This window comes from Diabrotica undecimpunctata, chromosome 9 (assembly GCF_040954645.1).
Source record: "Diabrotica undecimpunctata isolate CICGRU chromosome 9, icDiaUnde3, whole genome shotgun sequence".
NCBI lineage: Eukaryota > Metazoa > Arthropoda > Insecta > Coleoptera > Chrysomelidae > Diabrotica > Diabrotica undecimpunctata.
This window is the reverse complement of record NC_092811.1, coordinates 111,818,136-111,827,005: the sequence shown is the minus strand read 5'-3', so window position 1 is coordinate 111,827,005 and position 8,870 is coordinate 111,818,136.

Sequence of the window (8,870 nt, the reverse complement as noted above, 5' to 3'; positions counted from 1 at the left end):
GAGACAACAAGTAGATTAAAAGAGGTCCTTGTATCTACCGTGGGCATTTTTATAAAGTATATGTGAAAGTATTCTTACGGCATCAAGTTGACAAAAGGAGGTCCTGGTGTTATAAATAAGTAGCGGAGTTTGGAGAAGTGAATCAGGTGTTTTTTGTGTAGTCTGCAGGAGGTTTGCAGAGACGTAAGGAAGGAGCCGAGGTGCCAAAAAAGGGAGATCATATCTTTGAGGAGACTGGACTTTTCTGGGTATGTTCCAACATACAACTCAAGAAGAAAATAAACTGTAAGTGTTTGTACAATTGAATTTTATATCTGTGAAGGATCGTTTCGACATCATGGTCATTAGCATTAAAATTTAAGAATTGAGGTTTTGTTAGGCTAATCAAAAGTTTAAAGTTTTGTGGTTTCTTTTTTTAAGTAAAGAAAATTTTAAGTAAAATTGGTTTTTCACGTAATATAAATGTATGTAGCTTTATAATCTTATTATCATAATAATTTGATTTTTTTTCTTGTATGCTGATTGATAAGATAACGACAGAATTTAATAATTGTTTTATTCGTTCATATAAAATAAAGAAACGTAAATCTTTGTAATATAATATATTTGTATTATTATCCTTTCTTCTCTATCTCGATAAAAGACAACTAGAAAATCTTTTGAATCCATCGAACACAGGTAATATAAGAATTATTTTACTTTTGATAACAGATAAGCTATAATTTTTTTATTGGCTCAATAAACTAAGTTTGAACTCAAAATAAACAATCATAACAATATATATATATATATATATATATATATATATATATATATATATATATATATATGTATATATATATATATATATCCACAAGGAAACAAAGTTCCTGTATTTGGCTGTATACCATATTTATATTAAAAAAATTTTTGAATAAAATCCTTTATAAAAAGGTATATAAAAAACCCAGTTGGGTTATGTTGAATTGACAAAACGATTTCGGAATAAGTATTCCATCATCAGTGTCTAGTTAATACATGGATGTAGCCACTAAATATGTGGGTAAAAACCCTTTAAAAATTATTAAATGAAATTTAGTTTACATTATGTCTAATTTACAGTTAAGATGTTAAAGAGTCATATGTCGCCATGTTACCAATCCAACGGTGACTTTAACATCTTAACTGTAAATTAGACATAATGTAAACTAAATTTCATTTAATAATTTTTAAACGGTTTTTACCCACATATTTAGTAGCTACATCCATGTATTAACTAGACACTGATGATGGAATACTTATTCCGAAAACGTTTTGTCAATGCCACATAGCCCAACTGGGTTTTTTATATACCTTTTTATGAAGGATTTTATTCAAAAATTTTTATATATATATATATATATATATATATATATATATATATATATATATATATATATATATGTTCGGATAAGTTTCCGCGGTCAGATAAATGAAAATTACTGAGTTCTCGGGAAGATCCGCGTTGAGAATTTAAAATACGCCCTCTCTCCCGTAATAGCAGATATATACATGGAACATTTCGAAACAGTAGCCTTGTCCTCGTCAAATCTCAAACCCACCTGCTGGTTACGGTACGTTGATGACACCTTTGTCATTTGGCCCCATGGTAAAGACACATTAGATCTCTTCCTCTCCCACCTGAATGGAATACATCCCAGCATTCAATTCACGATGGAAGTTGAGTCTGAAGCGTCTTTGCCATTCCTTGATGTTCTTATTCAGAAAAATTAACCTCACAGTTTTTCCTATTCCGTGTACCGGAAACCCACTCATACAAACCGCTATCTCAATGCCCAGTCACATCATCACCCCGCCCAACTTAATTCAGTCATCAACACTCTTATTTCCCGTTCCATAAGACTTAGCGACAACAATCACAGGTCATCCGAAATCAATTCAATAAGACAAACACTCCTACACAACGGCTACCACAAAACCCAAATCAATAGAAGCACTCAAAAACTTCTAAACCCCATTCCATCCAAAAAAGAAACCTTGCCGCCGGATCAACCCAAAATCTTTCTACCTTTTATTAAAGGTGTCACTGACAAGATCAGTAGAACTCTTATCCCTCTTAATATCAAAACCATCTTCACCACTCACTCCAAATTGTCCAATCTCGTTAGATCCGTAAAAGACCAAATCCCCAATGAAGACCATGGTGTCTACGAGATACCTTGTTCCAGTTGCCCACGTACATACGTAGGACAGACAAACCGACGAATCCATAACCGTATTTACGAACATTCTCTATCAGTCAAACATTCCGATACCACTTCAGCCCTAGCCCAACATCATATTCAGACAGGCCACAAAATAGATTTCGAAAAAGCAAAAACCATCGCTCCCATCCGCTCATTAAAAGCGAGAATCATTCGTGAAGCTATCGAAATCGAAAAACGGCCTCACAGCTTGAACACGCGCGATGACGCGAAACGATTGCCGGCAACATGGCGACCCCTTCTTCAGCGACCTCCCGCCCACACCGCTCAGGCCACGTCAGTTCAGACCACGTCAGCGCATACCGTTCCCGCGCATACAGCGAGTATAAAAGCAGCCACACAGGGTAAGACCGGTTGTCACTCGACACTGGGGAGTAGGCAGATTGAGACCTCAGTGCCGAGAGACAGTTCTTGCAATATAGAACACGATACTGGTACGTCTCGAGTGAGGGGAGTAGGCAGATTGAGACCCCGAACTCGAACCGAACCGTATCCCTCTTGATAATGGCTCCAAAATGGGTGCCGAAACGTCGAGTTTTAAATTCTCAACGCGGATCTTCCCGAGAACTCAGTAATTTTCATATATATATATATATATATATATATATATATATATATATATATATATATATATATATATATATATATATATATATATATATATATATATATTTTTATGATATGTAAAATCGAGAAAAATATTGGTTTGTTTAAAATATTTCAAAATTCAATAACATTAAAATAATTCAGATAAGTAGGATAATATCCAACAAACATTTCGAAGAAGGAGAGTTATTAATTTCTTGAATTACCTGTACTAAACACAATGTAAGCTTTGCATAAATTATTTCTTTGTTATACTTGAGTGACCCGCATAATTTTAAGTGAAAACAAAAAGACAATTGAACGGGGTTTTCCAAAATACATTAATGCAGTGATTAGAGACAAATAGAAGAGATTTTAGAAAGAGGTTTTTGTTAGTTTTTTAAGAATTATAGAAAATATTATTTGTAAATAAGTTTTAGGAAATTTTATAATTATAGGTAAAAATTTGTTTGTTATCGAAATGAAAAAATGGGGGAATTGTGACGAGTTTTGATTGGCGGAGATTGAAAAAGGTGGGATAAGTATGTAGGAAAAAGTTTAGCGAGATTGAGGAGAGAGAAAAGATATGATCAGTTGGTTTTCCAAATCTGTAAGAGGAACGGTGATTGTTCTCTGGCGGTTCCTGAAATGTAGCAAGCAGTAGTGTTGAATGTTAGTGAGTTTTTGTGGAGTTAGTGTATCTGACAGAAGCTGAAGCAGCAAAATATTGTAAGTCATATTTCTCTACTTATATTCCAAGAGTCACTGTTCAGGCCAACGAGAGATTCAGTTTATCGTAAAGAGAAGATATTCCAAGAGTCATTTTTCACACGGGCCAACGAGAGATTCAGTTTATCGAGAGGAGAAAGGCTATCATAATTTGAATGATTTGTGCTTTTGAAGGAGATCATTAAGGACGATATACTTGCAACAATCTGTGTATGATTGCTGATTACATAGGGAGCGGTTGAGAGAAGATAATATAGTCTACAAGGAACAAGGATTTGGACCACTCATCATCAGAGAGAGATATTTTGTTTTCTGCAGTTTTTTCTTTTATTGATAACACAATTTTTACACTTAATTTAGAAAGGATATAAATATTTTGATTAGGAGAGTTAGAATAGTTCGGAATTTTGAGATTTCAATTAATATTGTTTGTACCATAAATTTTGATTGTTCACGTACGGAGAACAAAATTTTGAGAATCCTTATATGAGATTTGTTTATTGAAAACTTTTGAGTGTGAATTATTTCATTATTTTTATTTCAATATATAGTGTTAGATCATATGTGTTTTTTATTATTCCGGTATTCTCTGGACCTTACCTTTCACATGTAATAGCATAGATATTGAAGCACGAATTTAACCCTGAGATAAAAGAATTAAAAAGTGTGATAGAGTCATAATCATATCATTTAAATAATTTTAATTAATCAAAAAAATTAATTAGCTAATTTTTGCTTGGCGCACCAAGACTGTAAATATCACAATAACTGGCTTCCAAAACGTGGGGCTTGAAAATATCGCAGCTTTACATTTGAAGGAAGGGAAAGAGATCTGGAATAAGTACAGGTGATCCAGAGATAAAAACATATAACATTGAGGGAATTTGAATTTGAAAGTATTTTGACAATTTTTCCAGGGAATATAAATTTGATTTATTGATTGATCGTAGTTAGTGGATATTTACTGCTATTGAATTATTTGATTTTATTTTCTTTACCAATCGTACATTTGATATTTATTTTGAATTATTTGAATTTTACTGATTGCATATTTGATATTTGTCGTGAAAATTTAATACATTTGGGGAGAAATATTGTCGTGTTCTGAAACATATAGAGTGTTGTAAAATTTCACATTTGGCGGGGACAAAAACAGTAACGAAAAGAAACAACATGTCGACCACAAGGAGTCAAAGCAAAATGCAAGAAAGGAAGGAGGATAACAGAGAAGAGGAAACAATTGTTGAAGAAGGATCGGATAATGAAGGAAATGTTACAATAGTTGAGGAGAAAAAAGAATTATCAGGAATAGAGAAAATATTACAACTAATGCAATTACAGACACAACAAATACAAGAGAATCAAAGGGAAACAAAACAAACAATGGCAGAAACAAAACAAACAATGAATGAAACATCACTAAAAATGGATAGAAATCAACAAGAAACAAAACAAACAATGGAAGAAAACCAACGGGAAACAAGGCAAGCAATAGAACTAAATAACAGAAATATAGAGCAGCGTCTGGAAAACTATGAACAGGAAATTAAAGGATGTGTTGAGGGGATAAAGAAAGAACTGATACAACAGATAGAAGAAATAACCCTAAAGAATGCAAAACAAGAGACAGAGATTAAAGATATCCAAAATACAATGAAGGAGATACAAAATTGCCAGAGAAAGGAACTAGAGATGCAGAGAGAAGAAATAGAAACTAAAATGAAGGATATTAAGACTGTCCAGAAAAAGGAATTAGAAAAATTAGAAACAAAATTTGAAAACGTTTTACAAGAAGACATGCGAGAAATAGAAAGAAAAATGGAGGAAATCAAAAAGGAACAAAATTCAGGGGAAAGAAGGGAAATGGTCATCCATAGAACAAGCGAGGCGAAAATACAATTTGGCGGGGATATTCGGAAAACACACCCAGTACCGTTTGTTAAAAATTTGAAAACCAAATTACAACATATTAGATATTTTGACGATTGCAAAGAAACAATTAGAAACCATTTGAAAGAAGGAGCAGCGTTATGGTATGAAAGCAAGGAAGATGAGTTTGAAAATTGGACAGATTTTGAAAATAAATTTCTCAACTATTTCTGGGGGAAAAATAAACAGAGAGAAATCAACCAAGAGCTACAGAATGGAAAATATCACGAAAAAATGGGAATATCTGAAGAAAGATATGCTTTGCAGATATATAACAATTCAAAATATCTAGAATACAAATATTCTACCGAACAGCTGGTAGAAATGATCAGCAGACATTTTGAGGAAACGTTGGAAGATCACGTGATTTTGAGAAACTATCAAGATATTGATAGTTTGTGCCAATTCCTTCAATTAAAAGAAGCGAAAAGAAAAGAAATGAGAAATAGAAGACAACATGACCAATATAATGGAGCGGAAAGAAGGTATTCATCAAATTATGACCAGAGAAACCGACATCCCAGATCAACAAACGAATATAGGCCGAGAAATTACAATAATTACAATAGACAACAAAATTACGATAACAGGAATGACACACAACAGAGAACATATGAAAATCACAACAGGAATAGAGATGCACAAAATCCTCCGAATAGGAATACTAACGAACAAAGGGACGATAGAAATAACCAGAGCTTCCAACAACAAAATAGAAGGGAGATGAATCATGTAGCAATAGGAAACGACAGACAAATTTCTAATTCTAATCTAATATTTTTAGATGCATTTATAAAACATAAAGCGATTAAAATTGTGATTGATTCTGGATCGGAGATATCGCTAATCAATAAAAAACTAGTAAAAGAATTAAATTTGGACAGATTTGTGTATAAGATTCCTAGGGTTGATTTAGTGGGTGCAAACAATAAAAATTTGACGACAGTAAACGAAGGCTTGGGAGTACAGATAAGAGTGGGAAACAAATTCCATATTATGAAATGTGTGGTGATTGAAGATTTAAATCATGATATGATAGCGGGAATTGATGAATTGAGGAAAAAAGATATCACCATAAATTTTTCGGAAAATAAACTGGAAATCAGAGCAGAACCAGACAACACAGGAGAAGAAAAGCAAACAGATAGGAAAACAAATTCTGGAAGGATCAATGCACAGGAAAAACGCGAAGAAATCGATATGACTGTAGAGGATAAACCGAAAGTACAAGAACAAGATCTAACAGAAAAGAAAAAGAGAAGGAAGAAAAAGAAGAAGAGTTCGAAAAGAAAGCAGGAAAATAAGATGGAGACCAGAGAAAAACAGGAAATAGAAGGTACAGAAGAATTGTTGGCAACCGACGATAAAACAGAATGGAAGCAGGAAGAAAAAGAAGGTATCATCAGAGAAGTGAAAGGAATAGAAACATGGTGCTCGGAATACCAAAGGGAATTAGAGGATAAAAAGAAAACAGAAGAAAAAATGGCACTGATGGACGAGAATCCAGAATTTTGTGAAGAAGTATTATGGACAGTGAACACATGTGAACAAAAGGTGGATGAAAGAAAAATAAATTGTGGAAAAAACATGGAGAAGGAAATAGAGAAGATTTTAGGAAACCATGGAGATTTTGTTAATAAAGTAAATCAAGTGGTTAAAAATTATGAACTTTCTTTTAAGGGAAAATACTTGGAAAAATTTAAAACGAAAATATATCCAATCCCGTATAAAGACAGGCAATATACGGGGTATTTTAACATTCACGACATTTGTCAGTATCATAAGTAGATTTTAATAACATAGTGAAATAATTTGATCCTAGAAAACTTTTGTCATTTTTAAAATTTAACAAAGAGTTTTCGGCAGATCAAATGGCGGGGATTTGTTATGATATGTAAAATCGAGAAAAATATTGGTTTGTTTAAAATATTTCAAAATTCAATAACATTAAAATAATTCAGATAAGTAGGATAATATCCAACAAACATTTCGAAGAAGGAGAGTTATTAATTTCTTGAATTACCTGTACTAAACACAATGTAAGCTTTGCATAAATTATTTCTTTGTTATACTTGAGTGACCCGCATAATTTTAAGTGAAAACAAAAAGACAATTAAACGGGGTTTTCCAAAATACATTAATGCAGTGATTAGAGACAAATAGAAGAGATTTTAGAAAGAGGTTTTTGTTAGTTTTTTAAGAATTATAGAAAATATTATTTGTAAATAAGTTTTAGGAAATTTTATAATTATAGGTAAAAATTTGTTTGTTATCGAAATGAAAAAATGGGGGAATTGTGACGAGTTTTGATTGGCGGAGATTGAAAAAGGTGGGATAAGTATGTAGGAAAAAGTTTAGCGAGATTGAGGAGAGAGAAAAGATATGATCAGTTGGTTTTCCAAATCTGTAAGAGGAACGGTGATTGTTCTCTGGCGGTTCCTGAAATGTAGCAAGCAGTAGTGTTGAATGTTAGTGAGTTTTTGTGGAGTTAGTGTATCTGACAGAAGCTGAAGCAGCAAAATATTGTAAGTCATATTTCTCTACTTATATTCCAAGAGTCACTGTTCAGGCCAACGAGAGATTCAGTTTATCGTAAAGAGAAGATATTCCAAGAGTCATTTTTCACTCGGGCTAACGAGAGATTCAGTTTATCGAGAGGAGAAAGGCTATCATAATTTGAATGATTTGTGCTTTTGAAGGAGATCATTAAGGACGATATACTTGCAACAATCTGTGTATGATTGCTGATTACATAGGGAGCGGTTGAGAGAAGATAATATAGTCTACAAGGAACAAGGATTTGGACCACTCATCATCAGAGAGAGATATTTTGTTTTCTGCAGTTTTTTCTTTTATTGATAACACAATTTTTACACTTAATTTAGAAAGGATATAAATATTTTGATTAGGAGAGTTAGAATAGTTCGGAATTTTGAGATTTCAATTAATATTGTTTGTACCATAAATTTTGATTGTTCACGTACGGAGAACAAAATTTTGAGAATCCTTATATGAGATTTGTTTATTGAAAACTTTTGAGTGTGAATTATTTCATTATTTTTATTTCAATATATAGTGTTAGATCATATGTGTTTTTTATTATTCCGGTATTCTCTGGACCTTACCTTTCACATGTAATAGCATAGATATTGAAGCACGAATTTAACCCTGAGATAAAAGAATTAAAAAGTGTGATAGAGTCATAATCATATCATTTAAATAATTTTAATTAATCAAAAAAATTAATTAGCTAATTTTTGCTTGGCGCACCAAGACTGTAAATATCACAATAATATATATATATATATATATATATATATATATATATATATATATATATATATATATATATATATATATATATAAAGGAATAGTTGGGTGGCC